At 33.3% G+C, this 18,149-nt stretch overlaps 1 protein-coding gene across 1 annotated transcript in view; it reads left to right on the forward strand.

Moving 5' to 3' along the window:
* The first annotated feature begins 16,789 nt into the window (after window positions 1-16,789).
* LOC134841878 (uncharacterized) overlaps window positions 16,790-18,149 on the forward strand; it is a 35,565-nt gene continuing 34,205 nt past the window's right edge. Inside the window, exon 1 of the mRNA XM_063857972.1 lies at window positions 16,790-16,825. The gene's annotated coding sequence lies outside the window, so the exon portion shown is untranslated. The remainder of the gene's footprint in view (window positions 16,826-18,149) is intronic.

Consider the following 18,149-nt stretch of genomic DNA (forward strand, 5'->3'; position numbering starts at 1 on the left):
TGGCAACAATTTTGCTTGTTTTTCTTTAAAAAATTTTGCGAGTCGATGAACGCAGTTGAAACTCTTAAATAGCTCGTAATTATTGTTTTTGTTTTGTTTTTGAGAATAGTCTTAAAATTCGTTTTACGGTCCAATTTTTTAAATTTAAATAATTTTAGCAAAAACTGTAACTCATTAATTTTCTTGAAGTTCAGAAGGCTATAGGGCCATTTATTGTTTTCGTCGAATTTCGAAGATTGAGATTTTTTTAAAGAAGTAATACAGTATTTTGTTTGTTTTCTTGCGTTCACTGACTCTTCTCCAACTTTCTGTTGGCAATGTTTTGTTTTCACCGGACAAGGAAATTGCTGCGGATCTTTTGAAACAAAACTATGAACTTCTAGCCATATGATAAAAACTCTTTTGTTAAAGCTAATTCTATTTCTTTACAATCAGATGGTGGAATTAGTATTAGGTTGAAAGTCTCGATCAAAAAACGTCAAAATAAAAAAATTTAACTGGGCTAAATGATTAGAAAATAGGACCCCAAAAGCATCATGATGGTTAATGCAATTAAATCTTAGTACTCGTTTTGCATGAAAAAAAAATAAATTTTTTGGAGTTTGAGTTTTCAGTTTTTTATCCTGTTGAAATAATTTTTTAACTCTGCATTGAATATTTCGCTGTCAATAATAAAGTTGTTGACGAAATCGTTTATGGCATTTTTCAGTGAATAGTTTGTTGAGAATAAAGATAAGATGTCTTAAGAAGAAATGGAGAGGATTTTGTCTGAGTTTATGTCCATTGGATGCGAAGGATTGAAATCATTCAGCCGCAAAATGTTGGTGGACCAACACTTCGGCGCAATCTACGTAGCAGTATTTCGTTACCGTTAATCTGATATCTGATATCTTCTAGTATACTGGGAAGTTATTATGGGTATCATCAAGTCGGGTCAGCTGGGGTACATCAGAAGCAGTAGTAAGAGGTTTGGATTCTTGGTCTGAGTTCGTTGGTTGTACGCATTGATATAACAATGTCGTTGCGGTTAATTTGATGATAAGTTCTTTTAATGGTTTTCTTCATGTTGATTTTCTGTCTGTCTAAAATCTCAAATTTTGCGCTACTAAGGGAGATACGAGAATGTGTAATGTTTGTTTCGGGTTTTAGATGGCCATAATATTCCATCATATAGCGTTCTCTAGCCATGTCTCTACATGAAAAACATCCTGCCTCTCACTGCCAGTCACTAATATCAGACGTATTCGAAGGAAAAAACATAGAATCATCGCAAGCTACGTAGCTTGTTTTGGAGATTAGTTTTTTTCTCGTGCATATAGCTTGTCTTCTTGGCGGATTGCGTGAAGAATGTGAGGTCCTAGTCCTAAGTTGGGTTATTATCCAAAGTAGCCAGCTCGAAATCTTTTTTTAATTTTGTGCCTAGTTCTTTGGTTTTACTATTCGGGATTCGTTTGTTTTGGTTTGTCAGCTTTCTACTTACTGCAAAGTTATTGTTAGTATAAAATTGAAATGAAATTTAACCTTTGAAAGATCGAGCATAGGCTAAATTGGGTTTAGGTGAAACGATATCTAATTTTTCATAAGTTTTCCTTTGGATAATTTGACCGTGGGCTTACTAGATTTTAGAGTTTTTTAGTGAAGTTTCTTGAAAAATTTGTTTCCATAAATGCTTTCTTTTTTTCGATTCAGTTTTCATTTGAAGTGAATTTGAAGGGGAATTTTTGACAAAGACGGTTTTGAGAGAGACAGTAATCCGATTCAAAACCCTTTTCAAATGAGTATTGGTTCTTTTTCTGAATAGTTTTGTCCTTGCACCCATCCTCAATCCGGTCGTCGGCATTCCAATTAATTTTCTTGAAGTTCAAAAAGCTATGGAGCCATTTATTGTTTTCGTCGAACTTCGAAGATTGAGATTTGTTAGAGAATTAATACAGTATTTTGTTCGTTTTCTTGCGTTCACTGACTCTTCTCCAACTTTCTGTTGGCAATGTTTTGTTTTCACCGGACAAGCGAATTGCTGCGGATCTTTTGAAACAAAACTATGAACTTCTAGCCATATGATAAAAATTTCTTTGGTTACAGCTAATTTATTTCTTTACAATTAGATGGTGGAATTATGATTAATTTGAAAGACTAGGTAGAAAAACGTCAAATTAAAATGAACTAAGCTAAATGATTAGAAGTTAAGACCCCAAAAGCATTATGAAGGTTAATGCAAGAAATCTAAATACTCATTTTGCATGAAAAAAAGAGATTTTTTTGGAATTCGAGTTTTCAGTTTTTTTATCCTGTTGAACTAATTTTTTAACTCTGCATTGAATATTTCGCTATCGATAACAAAGTTGTCGACGAAATCGTTCGTGGCAATTCTCAGTGAAGAGTTTGTTGAGAAAAAAGATAAGATGTCTTCAGAAGAAATGGAGAGGATTTTGTCTGAGTTTATGTCCATTGGATGCGAAGGATTCAAAACTTTCAGCCGCAAAATGTTGGTGGACCAACACTTCGGCTCAATCTATGTAGCAGTTTTTCGTTACCGTTAATCTGATATCTGATATCTCCTCGTATACTGGGAAGTTAACATGGGTATCATCAAGTCGGGTCAGCTGGGGTACATCAGAAGCAGTAGTAAGAGGTTTGGATTCGTGGTCCGAGTTCATTGGTTGTACGCATTGATATAACATTGTCGTTGCGGTTAATTTGATGATAAAATTTTTTATGGTTTTCATCATGTTGATTTTCTGTCCGTGTAAAATCTCAAACTTTGCGCTACTAAGGGAAATACGAGAATGTGTAATGGTTGATTCGAGTTTTAGATGGCTATAATATTCCATCATATAGAGTTCTTTAGCCATGTCGCTACATGGAAAACATCCAGCCACTCACTGCCAGTCACTAATAATAGACGTATCCGAAGGAAAAAACATAGATTCATCGCAAGCTACGTAACCTGTTTTGGAGATTGCTTTTTTTCTCGTGCGTGTAGTTTGTCTTCTTGGCGGATTGCGTGAAGAATGTGAGGTCCTAGTCCTAAGGTGGGTTTTTATCCAAAGTAGCCAGCTCGATGTCTTTTTATTAATTTTGTGCCTAGTTTTTTTGATTTTCCTATTCGGTATTGGTTTGTTTTTGTTTGTCAGCTTTCTACTTACTTCAAAATTATGATAAGTATAATTTTGAAATGAAATATAACCTTTGAAAGATCGAGCATAGGCTAAATTGGGTTTAGGCGAAGCGATATCTAATTTTTTATGAGTTTTCCATCGGATAATTTGACCGTGGCCTTACCAGCCTTTAGAATTTTCTAGTGAAGTTTCTTGAAAAAAAATTGTTTTCATAAATGCTTTCTTTTTTTTTCGATTCAGTTTTCATTTGAAGTGAGTTTGAAGGGGAATTTTTGACAAAGAGGGTTTTGAGAGAGACGGTAATTCCGATTCGAAACCCCTTTTTTTATGACTATTGGTTCTTTTTCTGATTCGTATTGTCCTTGTACCCATCCTCAACCCGGTCGTCGGCTTTCCAATTAATTTTTTTTGAAATTCAAAAAACTATAGGGCCATTTATTGTTTTCGTCGAATTTCGAAGATTGAGATTTTTTAAAGAAGTAATACAGTATTTTGTTTGTTTTCTTGCGTTCACTGACTCTTCTCCAACTTTCTGTTGGCAATGTTTTGTTTTCACCGGACAAGCGAATTGCTGCGGATCTTTTGAAACAAAACTAAGAACTTCTAGCCATATGATAAAAACTCTTTTGTTAAAGCTAATTCTATTTCTTTACAATTAGATGGTGGAATTGGTATTAGGTTGAAAGACTAGATCAAAAAAAGTCAAAATAAAAAAAAAATAACTGGGCTAAAAGATTTGAATTAAAGACCCCAAAAGCCTTATGAAGGTTGATGCAATTAAATCTAAGTACTCCTTTTGCATGAAAAAATAGACTTTTTGGAATTCGAGTTTTCAGTTTTTTTATCCTGTTGAATTAATTTTTGAACTCCGCATTGAATATTTCGCTGTCGATACTAAGTTTGTCGACGAAATCGTTTATAGCATTTCTCAGTGAATAGTTTGTTGAGAATAAAGATAAGATGTCTTAAGAGAAATGGAGAGGTTTTTGTCTGAGTTCATGTCCATTGGATGCGAAGGATTCAAACTATTCAGCCGCAAAATGTTGGTGGACCAACACTTCGGCTTAATCTACGTAGCAGTATTTCGTTACCGTTAAGGGCTTATGACTCATGTCCTGCCGTGGTCCTTCTGAGGAATCTGATATCTCGTATACTGGAAAGTTAACATGGGTATCATCATGTCGGGTCAGCTGGGGTACATCAGAAGCAGTAGTAACAGGTTTGGATTCGTGGTCTGAGTTCATTGGTTACACGCATTGATATAACATTGTCATTGCGGTTAATTTGATGATAATATTTTTACGGCTTTCACCATGCTGATTTTCTCTCCGTCTAAAATCTTAAATTTTACTCTACTACGGGAAATACGAGAGAATGTGTGATGGTTGTTTCGGGTTTTAGATGGCTATAATATTCCATCATAAAGCGTTCTCTAGCCATGTCTCTACATGGAAAACATCCGGCCACTGATTGCCAGTCACTAATATTAGACGTATCCGAAGGCAAAAACATAGATTCATCGCAAGCTAGGTAACTTGTTTTGGAGATTGTTTTTTTTCTCGTGCGTGTAGGTTGTCTTCTTGGCGGATTGCATGAAGAATGTGAAGTCCTAGTCCTAAGGTTGGTTATTATCCAAAGTAGCCAGCTCGATGTCTTTTATTAATTTTGTGCCTAGTTTTTTGGTTTTCCTATTCGGGATTGGTTTGTTTTGGTTTGTCAGCTTTCTACTTACTTCAAAATTATTATTAGTATAAGCTTGAAATGAAATATAACCTTTGAAAGATCGAGCATAGGCTAAATTGGGTTTAGGCGAAGCGATATCTAATTTTTTATGAGTTTTCCATCGGATAATTTGACCGTGGCCTTACCAGCCTTTAGAATTTTCTAGTGAAGTTTCTTGAAAAAATTGTTTTCATAAATGCTTTCTTTTTTTTCGATTCAGTTTTCATTTGAAGTGAATTTGAAGGGGAATTTTTGACAAAGAGGGTTTTGAGAGAGACGGTAATTCCGATTCGAAACCCTTTTTTTTATGACTATTGGTTCTTTTTCTGATTCGTATTGTCCTTGTACCCATCCTCAATCCGGTCGTCGCATTCCAATTGGGTACTCTTTCCTTGCTTAGGACTGATTTTGCTTTGTTTTAAATTACAGTTTTTTAGTTTACAAGGAAAAAATCTGAAGGACTTTTACTCTTTGAGTTTTTAAGCAAAAATTTGTTTTCCTTCGCTTTCGAAAGCAAGATATAATAACGATCATTGTTTCTTGTCTGCTTTTTTAACCCTCATTCAGTTGAAATTTTTGGTCTCTGTCTTAATCGATGCCGTTTCATCTATGTCGAATCTCTTGTGATTTTGATGTTTGTTTTCCAAGTCACGCGGTTTTTTGAATTTCTGTTTCGCTATTCGTCAGATCTCGAATACAGTTGGTTGTGGGTAGTCTTTTTCTATCGGATTAAGTATATTCTCGCTTTCTATATTTTTTAGCCAGCACAGCAAGGTGAAAAAGATCGCTCCATTCTTCCCACTCTTCCCTCCGCCATGATAAAACTTTCCTTTGTAACGGCTAACTCTTCAACTAAAATAATAAAATGAATAGAATGATTTAATCTCAAAGTTGAAACATTAAAATATCAGAGAGCATTCTGTCTGCTGAGGAGAATGAACATATCAAGGTCAAATGATAGGCATCAGTTAAACAAATTCAAATGAAACTAATTTTAAAAAATACTGAGTCAGAATACCATATTACATGCTTGCAAAAACAATTGAAGCTTTTTGCTGGAAAATTTTAAAGCTTAATTATCATGCACTTTTTTAAATTCAGAAGAGAAACTTGCTTACATTTACGTGAGGCGGAAAGTATTCTATGGATTACTTGGTTTTTTCATGCGTTTTTTAATGCTGAAAAGCCTTACTTTCCTTCAATCTGAAAACTTGATACTTTTCTTTGCTTTGTTTTCATTTAAGATAGAGAAGTAGAAAACTGGTATAAGATTTTCAGAACTGCACTTTTTAACAGCGCAACAAATTTTACCAACTACAAATATTTGCAGGAAAAAATTGTAAATTACTATTTTTCTCCTTATAAGAATTCTCTTTATAGGAAGGGAGAACCTGTATGCTCAAATATTGATCAGCTCGGCAAACAATTCAAACAGTGTTGCAAATGTGTCATTTTTTTAGAACCTCAAAATCCAGATTTCACTGATGTTCCTGTTTCGACCAGTGATGCTTCAATTCAAATTGATGCAGCAGTAACTAGCATCAAGACAGCAAGTGGTCGCATCGATCGCTATGTTTTCGATAACAGCAGCTCTGCATTAGGTATTCCGAATGCTGTAAGCTTGAGCACTAACGAGTCTTTCAATTTGTCTTCTTTGTACCCCGGCACTGAATACGGATTGAGTTTTTACGGACTGATAAATGGATGCGGAGGAGTTATGTCTCAAGAATCTGCCCAAATTACTGTCTGCACTGGTTAGAACTTTTTCATAAAACTTAATCATTATATAATCATTTAATAATGTTTTGACAACACCGACGTATATTTCAGGAACTGTCCTATATTTAAATCCTTGAAAAGATTTTTCTACACAATACAAGGAATGTTTGAACCCTATGTTCACTTACGTCGATACCCAAAAATTCACACCTAAATACAGCATAGTGCCTGTATTGTTTTTTCACAAGCGGGAGACATTGTCAACCTTTTTCAAAGTTTACGTTTATCGTGTTGAAAAATATTTGATATACCTAAGCATCCGTCTCAATTCTGTAAACATAGCAACTTCGGACAATAATGTGCTCATTTTCCATAAATGTGAATAGTAATTTTTAAGAGTCGATGAGAGTATTTCAGACTCTTATATAGGTCCCGGTGATTCTTTTTAGCACAAACTTATTTTTTCGCAGTTTGACTTTTGGTTTCTTCTTAGGTTCACTTCATTTCCGTTCTTAAAAGGAAAGCAACTTCTACTATCGAATATCAAAAGGAAAAAGTCACAAAAAAGGTGATTGACTTTCAGTTTCGAAAGATGGATTTATTTTTCAGATTTCCAGACGAAATGAAAAAACTAACTTTTGATCCAGTTGTCTCAATTTGGGTCAAATTTGGGGAAAAAGTGCATATCGTAAATTGTTCTAATATATCAGAGAACTTTCAGGCCTTTTTTGGCATTCGAAACATGAGATTTTTTCAAAAAAAAAGCTGGAAAAAAGTATTTGTTAAAAAGTTTGCTTGAAGCAACCTTCTGTTAGTTTTCTTTTAATTTTGTTCATATTCAAAAATGAGTAAGTAAATATAATAATAATATCTCAGAAGCAGTGTAAAAGACACTGTGACTTCCGCGGTACAAGTTGTATATTAAGAAAAAAAATATGACAACATAAAATGCAAAGATTAGGTAAAACAAGTCGTTATGTACTCTTGACTCAGAAAACGAACACAAAAAATTTTATTAAATTTTGGTCCACTAAGTAATGAGAAAAACAAACAAAACAAACCGTATTTCTATAAAAAAAATGAAATATACTAATCTGGAATTTTAATAAATTAAAGTTTTGTCTCTCAAAAATAAAAAACAAAGCAATAGAAGCTGCTTCAACTGAGACATGCAGCAAAAAAAAGGCACGGTAATGCGCTCAAAAATGATGGATATCGTAATATGATTGCATATAAAAAGAAAAAAAGCAGTGGTAGAGTAGGAAGGAATAAATCAGAAACAACATGAATCTCAAGTTATGTCATAAAGCGGACAACTAGCAATCATTTACAAATTTTATCATTTTGTAAATGATTGCATTAACTTTTGACTGAGGAAAAAAACTGCTTTGAACTGTGTCATAAGAATCATCAAATTTTGGCAGAGATGAAACTTTGGATATTTTAAAGGAACACATGTTGAGTTTGAAAAACCGAAACGATTTGAAATACCTTCACTGTTGAGATAAACTGTAAAAAAATTTAGGATAACAAAAATACTAGAAGAAAATTTAAGCACGTTTTTAATTCAAGACTTGCAACCCAGATTAACGAGCGGCCCGACCAGAGAAACAGCCAAATTACAGACATGGATTGATGTGTTTTGGTTACAATATTTTAAAGCCCAGCAGAATCATTAAATACCACAATAACAGATCTTCATGCTGTGTACTTTGAAAATGGAGAGGTGTTGAGCAATAAGATAAAAATAACACTTCAAAATCAAAGAAAATGACTAGACCCTTCAATGGACTTCAGTAAAAAAAATTGGGAATTGTTTGAAAATTAAAAAAATTGAAGCAACAAAATCATTCAATTTAAAAAATCAAATTTTACGATAACAAATATATTCAATCAAAAGACACTTCAAAAACATCAATTCCACAATTCAATTTGAAAAAAAAATATGATGGAGTTTACACTAAACAAAGAACAGAATTTGATCCAGAGACAATAAACAATTACTTTATTACTATAGGGAAAGATCTTATGAAACTAGAAACAATAGAAAAATTGTTTGACCTTATGTTTTTAAAAAAAACGAGCGACAAAAAAGGTTTTAAAATGTTTAAAAAACAAGACATCAGAGAAGTGTGAGGGCTTGAAAATCTATCTAATTAAAACAATAAACCCTGCTGTTTGTGGTTATCTTTTTAAACTTTTCAATCGTTGCGTTGAGAATCAGTTTTTTCCTTTAGCCTTTAAATTTGCAAGAGTAATATTACTTTTTGAGAACTGAAAAAAGATGACCGCAGAAAATAAACACCAGTCTAACTTTTTCCAGTAATCAGTGAAGTACTTGAAAAACTAATATCTAACAGAAAGACGAAGTTTTCATCAAAGCAAAACATTTTGACGCCGTATCATTATAGATATCAATCAAAAAAAATCAACAGTATACTCAATTCTAGATGTAATTGAAAAGTTTTAAGTGTTTGATCTACCAAAAATCACTATGCTTGTAAGTTTTTTTTGTATTTTCTAGGGTTTTTGAACTTTTTGATCACTCAACACTACATACAAAACATTATATTTATGGTTTTCCTTACCCAATACCTGAAAACTTGAAGTCTTATCTTGAAAACAGATACCAAATTGTTGAACTTGAAAAATAATTGTCAGAAGAGCGTTCGATAGTGTGTTGCGTGCCCCACGGCCGGTTCTAGGTCCCTTGTTACTCCTTTTTTCCAAACTATCTTCCTGAAGTGTGCAGCAAATACAAAATAACCTTTTTTGCAGATGACACAACCTTGTTTGGAACAATCAATGATGATGGTAAATCAATGTCCAATAGATTGAAGCGCATTTCGGTATGGGATGTAGGAAACAAAGCTTACAGTTAAAAAAAGATAAAAGTAAAGTAAATTAAATTGAGCCAAAAATTATTTGCAAAAATGAGTTTAATAAGAAAATTTTGAGATTTCTTTTGAGAAAAAATGTCTTAGATTCAAATTGAGACGGCAATTTTAAAAGCAAAGAGCATAAAATTCATTTAATTAATAGGTTGTCATCGCTCACAGGTAACATTTATCTTTATAAACTGTTTCTGGGTCAAAAATCTCCTAATAAGTTATATAAAGTGTATATTCAACCAGTTTTGCAAATTGTGGTGCTAATATATGGTCTGGCAAAAAAACATTTATTCGAAAAATATTTGCAAAGTGCAGAATAGAAAATTACAACATTGTTATAATTTAAAAAATGGACACTGATAATCGTAAAAAATAACTACAAATGATTCACATAGAAAGAACTACTCTGCACATACGATTTAAAGAAGACGTTAACAAAAGTAATATGAAAATGACGCACCATTTACCGTATTAACTGTTTTATTCAGGAGGATGAACTCGAATTCTGATGTTTTAGGGATAAATAGAAACCAGGGACTTCAAACAAAGAGAAAGGGCGATGGCAATCAAAATAGAACAATGGCTATAGAGAAAAAAAATCGTTTAATTTTCTGATAGAGTTCAATAAACCAATTTTAGAAGATATAAGGACAATGATTTCAAAAAATTAGAAAAACTTATTTTTTAGTTTCGAAATTTTTTTATAATAGATAACATATACTTTTTGGAACTATCGTCATAGGTAAGGTTTCTTTTTTTCATCTCTTTCTTGAATTTGCCAAAATTAGAAAAAGGGGCGCATAAAAATTTTTTTATATAGTTTGTTTTTTCTGTGCTGACTTTCATAACAATGAAAGCATAATTTTTAATACTCTGATTCGTAACTTAGACCGGGTTTTTCGGTGACTTTTCAACAAGGGCTCTTTTGTTTGATTAGCTGAGTACTGTTATTACTCAAAATTATTTTTTTATTCTTTGCTCTTGAGGCGTCACTCGACAGGCTAAACACCTTTGACAATCTCCCAAGTGTATTTAATTTCATCATACACTTGGAAACTAATCATTATGATTATGATTATGTTTAATTGCGTTCATTGACTCTTTTCCAACTGTCTTTTGGCTATGTTTTTAGTTCCGTTTTTTTGTACTTTTTGTTTTGTTTTCGAGTGCAAGTGAAACAATAATTCAGTGCAATTATGTTGGAACTGTTATCATATACAATTTTTTATAATGTTTTTAACATCCGCATTATAATCTTGTGCACAATTTTAGACCCTCTGCCTCCTGACTTTTCCAGCGTAGACTTCACAACGGGGGAAAGATATAAGTAAAGTAAATTAAATTGAGCCAAAAATTATTTGCAAAAATGAGTTTAATAAGAAAATTTTGAGATTTCTTTTGAGAAAAAATGTCTTAGATTCAAATTGAGACGGCAATTTTAAAAGCAAAGAGCATAAAATTCATTTAATTAATAGGTTGTCATCGCTCACAGGTAACATTTATCTTTATAAACTGTTTCTGGGTCAAAAATCTCCTAATAAGTTATATAAAGTGTATATTCAACCAGTTTTGCAAATTGTGGTGCTAATATATGGTCTGGCAAAAAAAACATTTATTCGAAAAATATTTGCAAAGTGCAGAATAGAAAATTACAACATTGTTATAATTTAAAAAATGGACACTGATAATCGTAAAAAATAACTACAAATGATTCACATAGAAAGAACTACTCTGCACATACAATTTAAAGAAGACGTTAACAAAAGTAATATGAAAATGACGCACCATTTACCGTATTAACTGTTTTATTCAGGAGGATGAACTCGAATTCTGATGTTTTAGGGATAAATAGAAACCAGGGACTTCAAACAAAGAGAAAGGGCGATGGCAATCAAAATAGAACAATGGCTATAGAGAAAAAAAATCGTTTAATTTTCTGATAGAGTTCAATAAACCAATTTTAGAAGATATAAGGACAATGATTTCAAAAAATTAGAAAAACTTATTTTTTAGTTTCGAAATTTTTTTATAATAGATAACATATACTTTTTGGAACTATCGTCATAGGTAAGGTTTCTTTTTTTCATCTCTTTCTTGAATTTGCCAAAATTAGAAAAAGGGGCGCATAAAAATTTTTTTATATAGTTTGTTTTTTCTGTGCTGACTTTCATAACAATGAAAGCATAATTTTTAATACTCTGATTCGTAACTTAGACCGGGTTTTTCGGTGACTTTTCAACAAGGGCTCTTTTGTTTGATTAGCTGAGTACTGTTATTACTCAAAATTATTTTTTTATTCTTTGCTCTTGAGGCGTCACTCGACAGGCTAAACACCTTTGACAATCTCCCAAGTGTATTTAATTTCATCATACACTTGGAAACTAATCATTATGATTATGATTATGTTTAATTGCGTTCATTGACTCTTTTCCAACTGTCTTTTGGCTATGTTTTTAGTTCCGTTTTTTTGTACTTTTTGTTTTGTTTTCGAGTGCAAGTGAAACAATAATTCAGTGCAATTATGTTGGAACTGTTATCATATACAATTTTTTATAATGTTTTTAACATCCGCATTATAATCTTGTGCACAATTTTAGACCCTCTGCCTCCTGACTTTTCCAGCGTAGACTTCACAACGGGGGAAACCTTTGTGGAATTAAATCCTCAGTGGCCGATTACGGCAGTCCGCGGTAACATTGACCAGTATCATTTCGACAACAGCACTTTCGCAAATGCTGTTGCTAGTGCTTCCGGCTATAAGATGAACACGACTCAGAGTTTCAGCTTAACAGGCTTGCAACCAGGCACCCAGTACAATCTGAGTTTCTTCAGCTGGATAAATGCTTGCAACGGAGTTCGATCAAAAAGTGCTCAAACTTTACAAATGTGCACCAGTGAGTGAGATATGTTTTTGGTCGAAATAATAATTAAATAATTATACTGATGATTTCTAGTGATGAAGCCAAAAAGTCACCCACGGTTTCCAGACTTTTGCCGCGACTATTAAACATATAATGCTGATTATGCGGTTTTCGGTTGCGGAATTAACTTCGGCGAAACGGAAATGTCAAAAAATTAGTCGCGGACATCGACCCTTATACTTTTAGTATATTTGATTACATAAACTTATCTAGGGGCGGAAATAGGATTTTCTCGAGGGGGGATTTTCAAAAAGTTCGAAAATTTTGTCGATCAAATTGATTTTCCGAGCTCTGCCAAAGCAACAAAAAGACCTTGCCTTGGCCAGATTTTCTGCGCCGCAGGCAAAATTTTGAAAAAACACGCCAAAAAATTGCGTTTTTTTGGCGCGCGCTCCACCTTCAAAATTGGTATTTATTGGCGCCGAAGGCGCCCTTAAAAAACTTTTATGGCACGTCGCCAAAATTGAATATCTCAAATTAGTACAAAGGGGGACCCTTTGGGTCGGCAGGGGGTCGAATCCTTGAGGGAAAATGGCATCCAAACCACCCCCCCCCCCCCCATAAATCCGCCTCTGAACTTATCTGATCTCTAATTAAAGCATATTGCTTGAAACGCTGCAAATCAAAATATAGATTTTTAAAGAGTTTTCGTTTTCCTTTCAGAACCCAACGTGTCCAGTGTAACAGCAGTGCCTGGAAATAAAGACAATGAAATTGTCGTTTCATTTACGACTCAGGGAGCGTTTGACTCGGCCTATGTAACTGTTCGGAGCGTAGAACTAAGATATTCCAAAACCGTGCAAGCACTAAACAACACGATAGTTGTCACCGACCTGCTCCCAGCGACGACATATGAGTTTCAAGTTGAACTGACCATTGGAGAGGCTTCCGAAAACGGTTATTTTGTCTTTTTTGATGAACAAAAAGTTGATCACTATACCCAATTCTGAGAAATTTCAAATTGTTATTTTAACATTATATCGAAAGAGTCACGTTAAACCGGGCTTGAATGGGATTAATTTTGGAGTTCACCTTCAAAACACAATAAGATGACATTTGTGCGCATCTAAAATTTTGCGAGGAAAGTTTCTTATAATGCTCTAAAATTACTTTCACAAAAACCTATTTTCAAAAACATTTTGCGCCGTTGGAGACTATTTGAGATATTTGGCTTAATGCTATTTTTCTTTTTGGATGGTTTTGAGTCTTCAAATTTCTCAATCCTTAGTTTAAATAACTTTTTCACCCTTATGCAAGATTTATTTTTGACAACCATTTCTGTATAATCTATGCGTTTCAAAATTGTAACCAATTAGCTGTGTTTTCATTTTCGGGCTTATGCATTTTACTTGCCCTTAGAAAATACATATATTAGAAACTTTAATTAAAAGTATTATCAAAAATTTTTTCAAGAATTGAAAAAGTGACAGCCAAAGTTGATTTTCTGAAAGTCGAAACAGGGGAAGCGAAACAAGATCGGTAATAGCTACATAAATGACTTCATAAAAATATCACAAATATTTAAACAGAGAACTGTTTTATTTCAGAAATTGGCGGTCTAGTATGTGCACAAGGCGCAATGCGAACATCATCAGATACGATGACTGCTTCTACTGGTTTGATATTATAAATTTTTTGTATTTATCCCCGGCAAAAATTATGACAAAAAGTGGGTTGAACTTTCTATTCGTGTTTTAGTTTTAAAGAAAACGTTGATCTGTTTAGAAGTAATCAATAAGAAAACAAAAAAATGGTCCATTCATCTAACTGTGAGTTTTATGTAGCGATTTTACAAACCAAAGTTCTTAGCTCTGATTTGTATAAGCTACATACGTCGGAAGTTGCATAGAAAGATAATTGAACAAGCATCGATAATTGAACAACCGAAAGCTCAGACCACAAAAAAAATCTTTTGCATGTTTTCATTTGTCAGTGGTGTGACGATAGGGTCTAAATAAAAGTCATGAAAAATTGGCCGTATTCTACAGCTTTTTTCATCAAAAATTGACTAAAAAATCATAAAAAAAGAATTGGTCTTGCTAACTTTTCTATTTTTTCAAAACTAATTTTGTTGATTTCGCCGCCAAAATAAAAGCTTAATACTTTTTTTTACAAACCACTGGCTCGCTATTTTCTATTGCAACTATATTAAAAATGAAAAAATTTTCTCAAACCGGTTTTTCTCGACCTTGAGAAGTTGTTTTAGCAAAACTTTAGTGCGTCGTTCGATTGAAGACAGAGAGGATGTCTAAAAAATACCATGATTACTTGTGTTAACTAACATTGCGCGGAAATTTTTTTCAAACGAAAACAAAACTCGTAATCACTTTCAGTGGTTAAAATTATTAGGAGCCATTAAGCGCTCGTATAAAACAATAGTTATAACCCGATAAATTAGTATTACTTTTTTCCTGCCTCAGTTATCTGTCTCATGATGCATGACTTTTTCATGAGTTTTGCTTGACTATTACTTAAACCGCAGAAATTTAGGATTAATTTTTGAGAAACAAAGTTTTTAAATTAAAAATAAGCAAAAAATTGAAGAACAATTTACTTAAAATATGTTTCTGTTTTAAGAGTAATGAACGCAGTGAAGGCTTTTGTATAGGTCTTGGCAATTTTTTGGTTTCAGGAAAATTTTCTAAAAATTACAGATATGCATTTATACACATTAATGCATTTAAGTAAGCACTAAGGTATATATGCATTTTTTGAGTTCAATTGAAAATCATCTGCTGGATTTTACTAAATAACACTCTCAAAATACGAAAGTGATAATGGCGCGAAAACCATTTCTAGTTTCGAAAGTGGAATTTAGTTTTTAGATATCCATTTGAATAAAAATTTTACCTTTTGATGCAGTTTTCTCAAGTTGGGTTAATATTAAAAAACGCATGTCATAAATTGTTCTAGAAATTCAAAGAGCCTAAAGGGCATCTAGTTTTTCTTTGAAAATCAAAAAATTGAGATTTTTCTTACAAAATCAGAATTCTTTTTCTGTTTAAATGCGTTTATTACTTTTTCCAACTGTCTTATGGCAATGTTTTTAATTTTTTTTTCTTGTCATTTTTCAAGAAAAATTCTATAGAGTATGCCTAATTTACTATACCTATCCACTACGCCTAAGGTCTTGGCTGTAGTTCAGATCGTGTCATCACGCCACGGACAAAAAGACATAATCTCAAAAAAGTGGTCTAACTTTTCGGTGCTGCTTGTTCAGTTATCCTTGTGTAAGATCTAAATCTATTGTAGTCACTGAAATTGCTTATAGAAGGGTAGCGGTTGCGTACAGTGCAAGGGTTTTTTTGCCGCTCAAACTTGATTAAAATTACATCACGGTTCAAATAATTTCCTTTTGCAAAACTTATTTTGGCGATGTATGTACCTTCAACCAACCAGGGTAACAAACTGGGGTTAGTAATATCGTTATTTCAAATCCACAGATAGATGAATGAATTTGTTTCGATTTTTTTTCTCAGGTATTTGAACCTCTCACCAACCAAAGGGTCAACCTTTGATATTATTTTATGACATCCATTTTTGGCTGATCAACCATAAAAAACATGAATGAAATGTTCTAAAAGCGCCTTAGTTGCCAAGATATACTTATTTTGAAGAGAAGCGCGCGCCGAAAAAACTTAATTTTTTGGTAAAGTTTTTACGAAAAAGTGCACAAAAACGGCTTTTTTGGCCTGTTGTCTTTTTTTAAAACTTGCCGGCGGCGCAAATATTTTGGTCAAAATAGGGTCTTTAAAGAGTTCTGGGAGTGCTTGGAAAATCAATTTGATTCACCTGGAAAAAAGGTAGACGAAACATTACGAAGCCAAACTGTGTACTAGATAGGCGCACAAATCTGTGTCTGTATATTCCTGGATTCCAGAGACAAGTCTTTAAACATGTTAAAATTTTGTCGGAACGATCAAAGGAAAGTAAAGAACAAAAGAAGAACAAAGGGAGCGTCCTTGTTGCGGAATCCGCTTACAATGCGCAAAATGCACAGTTTGGCCTCGTAATGAATTTTCAAAATTTTTTCAAAACAGTTTGAAAATGTGCCCCCTCCCCCCTCGAGAAAGTCCTAGAGCCGCCCCTGGCGCCAATGAATATTATGTTTGTCTTCATTGGTGTCATTTTAAGCGAAATATTTTCAGGGGCTTTGCTAAATTGTGAGACTTAATTGCTAGTTACAATACCATTTTAATCTGTTTATTTATGCGCCGATGAAACTTTTTTTATATATTCAAGGATGTGAACAATTATCAAATTTTGTTGTAATTTTTTGCATCCTTCAGAGTTCTCTGCGACACCATCTGAAGTGAACTCCGAGTTCCTGGCACCAGCTGTGTGCAGAGTTAGATGGAGAGCTAATCCCAACTTCATAAATGTCACTCAGAATGACTTCTACGATGTTCTGCTGAACGGAGTCTTTGTGACAAACTGGCAGCGGATAAAGAATGTAAGGCCTTTTTTCAGAAAATTTAACCTAACACAAATAGTTTTTTTAATTATATCGTGAAATATTTTTTAGATAACTTGTGATAAAGAGTTAGATTTTTCAATGAACAGCAACTTCTTCTCAAATTTTTCTGTTACATTTCTTTGCAGTATCATGTGCCACTGAACGTAGTGAAAACACCTAAATGTCTTGACTTTTTTTCAAGGAAAGTGTCTTGAAATATGGTCATGCTCGAGTTTGATTTTTCGTGATTTCTTTTGAGATCAATTCGATCACATTGTTGGAAGTAAAACGAACTCCACTATCAAACAGCAAAAGTGTAAAAGTCTTAAAAACGTGATTGACTTCTTGTTCCGAAAGTTGAATCCAATTTTTCAGATTTTCAAGCAAAATAAAAACATTTCACCTGTTGATGCAGTTTTCTCAAATTAATTTACTTGAGTAAAAAAAATCACGAATTGTTTTAGAAATTCAAGGAGATTTAAAGTAATATTTTACGAGATAATTAACTCTCTTTGAAAATTTGACACTTTTGCTGGCATCTTCAGGCTTTTTAATAGCATGTGATTTGACATTCGGTTGGTAATAAGTTCACACAGTTGATGCTTTTTTTTTATTGTTAAAAGGAGCCAAAAAAATCGGTTTGATGAAATATCAAGGCTATAATAAAAACTCGATTTCAGGAATTTTTAACTCGCGTTTTTTTTTTGAAATGCATAGTTTATACTATATGTGTCTTTATGCTTTCCAATTTATTACTTGCAAGTTTGGATGCCTTCAGTTTGTTATATTGCAAATAATTACTTGGAGCTACTTTATTTTTGGCCAATGTTTGCCGATTGCTAAGCGTGTTTGGTCGAGAGGGCAATGCATGAGACTGCAATTCTCGCGGTCGCCGGTTACAAGCCAATGCCTAGCAAAATTTTACTAATTTGAGGCTTAGTTATCTTTTTTGCTATCCTACTGTATAAAGCAGCTTTTTTGTCGTGTTTTCGCTAGTGCTTGCGAAGCGCAGCTTCCCGTCTGTGTTTATACTTCAACAATGAAGTCTAGTTTACAGCTCCCATTTGATAATTTGGCTCGATAATATTCCTATTTTATCAGAAAAAATATACAAAAACGTGACCTATATGTATTCTAATTTTTAAAAAAAATACCCGAGTTGACCAAAATGTGCAACCATACGTCGCACCATTTATGGTTCCATGGAAGCCATGAAAAACAGCCGACATATTTTTATGTTAAAATAACACATTTTCCATGCATGGCGCGACGTATGGTTGCACTTTTTTTTATTATGGGGGACTTCAAATTAGACAATATT

This window comes from Symsagittifera roscoffensis, chromosome 1 (genome assembly GCF_963678635.1).
Source record: "Symsagittifera roscoffensis chromosome 1, txSymRosc1.1, whole genome shotgun sequence".
In the NCBI taxonomy this organism is placed as follows: Eukaryota; Metazoa; Xenacoelomorpha; order Acoela; family Convolutidae; genus Symsagittifera; species Symsagittifera roscoffensis.